The sequence below is a fragment of the Equus quagga genome, chromosome 8 (genome assembly GCF_021613505.1).
Source record: "Equus quagga isolate Etosha38 chromosome 8, UCLA_HA_Equagga_1.0, whole genome shotgun sequence".
In the NCBI taxonomy this organism is placed as follows: domain Eukaryota; kingdom Metazoa; phylum Chordata; class Mammalia; order Perissodactyla; family Equidae; genus Equus; species Equus quagga.
Genome location: NC_060274.1, coordinates 59,214,077 through 59,216,508, shown reverse-complemented (window position 1 = coordinate 59,216,508; position 2,432 = coordinate 59,214,077). Strand labels below are relative to the sequence as shown.

Here is a 2,432-nt window from a genome sequence, read left to right as displayed (position 1 = left end):
ATCCAGAGAAGTAGTTATTGTTTTTTTTTGGTATATTATTTTAACTTTTGAAATAAGCATTCATGTTAGATTTTCTGTTTACATATGTGTGTATGCTAATTTCAAACAGTTTTTAGTACTCAATAAAACATATCTTCTAGGACCTCCTATTTTCAGCAGTTTGCTAACAAAGTCTTGAGAAGGAATGAAAAGTTGTGATACGGAGCAATGGGCTCACTCTGCTCACTGCAGTCTGAGCCAATCAATCACAACGATTTAGGGATCGAGAAAGGAAGTTTTAATCAAATCTCAAAAACCACGTTCCAAAATTACAGAATCTTGAGGCAGTTATATAGGGAAAATGGGCAGTAAGGGGGGGGTCCAGGGATGTTGGTTTCCAGGCCTGACCGGCTCCAGGCATCACACTGTTCTGTTCTTCTGTCAGCTGTGATACATATCTTGTAGATGTGTTTCCTGCCTGTGGTCAGCCTGTTCCTGGAGAGAAACTCGTAGAACAAAGTTTTAATTTATCAAGCTATTGGGGAGTACATACGTAAGCAGAGGCCATAAATTAGGAGAGCTTGTGAATTTTTAGAGTACGTTCAGAGCAGTGAGTAGTCACACAGAGGAGGGGCTAGGGCCGTTTAGCATAATAAGATGGCCTCACTTTTGCTTACTTACAGTTATAACATTTCTTTTATAATATTTATAATATAGAATTTGACTAACACTCATTGAGTGTCACTCCAATAAATTCAAACTAGTGATGTATATTACATTTAAGGAAATTGCCCAAGAACCTCTATCTTACTACCACAACTCAATCTGATGATGGCAAATCCCAATTCCAATAAATTCCTCACGAACAAGGAAACATCCCCTTAAGCCTGTTTTCTTAACCTACAAAATGAGGGCCGTAGAGGAAGTTTGGCTGGATTGCTCTTGCCTCCTACATATAACAAGGATTCATGTAACAAGGATAAACTAAGTGAAAGATAAAGAACAAATACCTGAAGTCTTTGGAGAATGAACAAAAGTAAGCAGATTCTGGAGGGCAGTTTACATTTGTAAGAAGGAAGGCACTCAAACTCCTATTTTTACAGTTTCTAGTCTAAGGGCAGGCCTCAGTCTGCTTCCTACGCGTTGGCTAAAATTCTAATACAAAACACAAGGTTTTCTGGCTTGAAGAGTGAGAGGACAGAGTTTGGGATAAGTACAGTTGCTGGAAAGTAAGGGGGAAATCCAGGAAAGGAGGGACCCAGAGAAAGGAATCCTCAAATTTCTATAAATCTCTTGCTGACCTGCGAACCATGCCTGAAGAGAACAAACTTCAAGCAGCCAAGCCCAGGCTAAAAGAACTGACCTGATATTTGAGCTGTTGCCCAAAAGACATAGCCCAATCAAGTCAGTTGCATGCTAAACCAAACCAAACCAACAAACAAAAAACCTAACATTCTTTGGGAGAGTATTATAGAACCAGGGTCGTTGGAAAATAACATTTACAATATCAAGGATACAATCTAAAATTACTTAATAAACCAAGAAACATGAAAATGTGACTCATTTTTTGAGAGAAAGGACAATCAACAGAGATCAACCTAGAGATGTCCCAGATATTGGAATTAGCACAGATTTAAAGCAGTTACCATAAACATATTCAAGGACATAAAAGAAAATATGTGCATCATGAACAAAATACCAGAAATCTAGCAGAGAAATAGAAACTATAAAAAAGAAAGAAATGGGAATTCCAGAACTAAAAATGTAATACCTGAAATAAAAATTCACCAGATGGACTTAACAGCAGAATGAGGATGACAAAAAAAAAGTGTCAGCAAATTTGAGGATAAGTCAATAGAAATTGATGAGGATTATTTTAGGCTGGTTACTTTTAAAAACTGCAGATGAGAAGGAGGCTCTGAGGAGTGGAATTTGCTTGCCCTTTGATGAGAGACATTTGCGTTTGTGAAGGAAGTCTCCATCTGTGGGGGGTGTCTCTCTCTCTGCACCAGGCGGAAGGGGGGATGACCTTATCTCTGGAAACTCTTAACGGGGACGGCAAGGACTTAAGTCTTGTTTATTGTGCTTGTCTGGTAACCTCACGTAGCTGACTCCCCCCACCACCAACATCCTCCTTTGTCTTTAGCTGAAGATAATATTTAAGGTGGTGGCTTCTGCCATTTACTTAATCCAGTTTGATTCTTATCTAAAAGTTATAGGACCACCCATTAACCAGACCCCACCTGCCCCAATATCATTTTAAGAACTTTTTTTACATATTTTTTCCTTTGTCTTGTAAAGAGATAACTCACATACCTATGCCTTAAATTTAGCCTTACCCTCCACCCGTGTTTGCATCAGCAGCTCCTCCTGCCTGTGGGTCCTGTCCCCATGCAGCAGCTCTGACTGTGCATGGGTCCTGTCCCCATGCAGCAGCAGCAACTCTGACTGCC

The 2,432-nt window shown here is 39.6% G+C and overlaps 1 protein-coding gene across 1 annotated transcript in view; it reads right to left on the bottom strand.

The window, feature by feature from the left end:
- Positions 1–289: 289 nt before the first annotated feature.
- CFAP69 (cilia and flagella associated protein 69) overlaps positions 290–2,432 on the bottom strand; it is a 58,486-nt gene continuing 56,343 nt past the window's right edge. The window contains exon 24 of the mRNA XM_046670562.1: positions 290–474. The gene's annotated coding sequence lies outside the window, so the exon portion shown is untranslated. The remainder of the gene's footprint in view (positions 475–2,432) is intronic.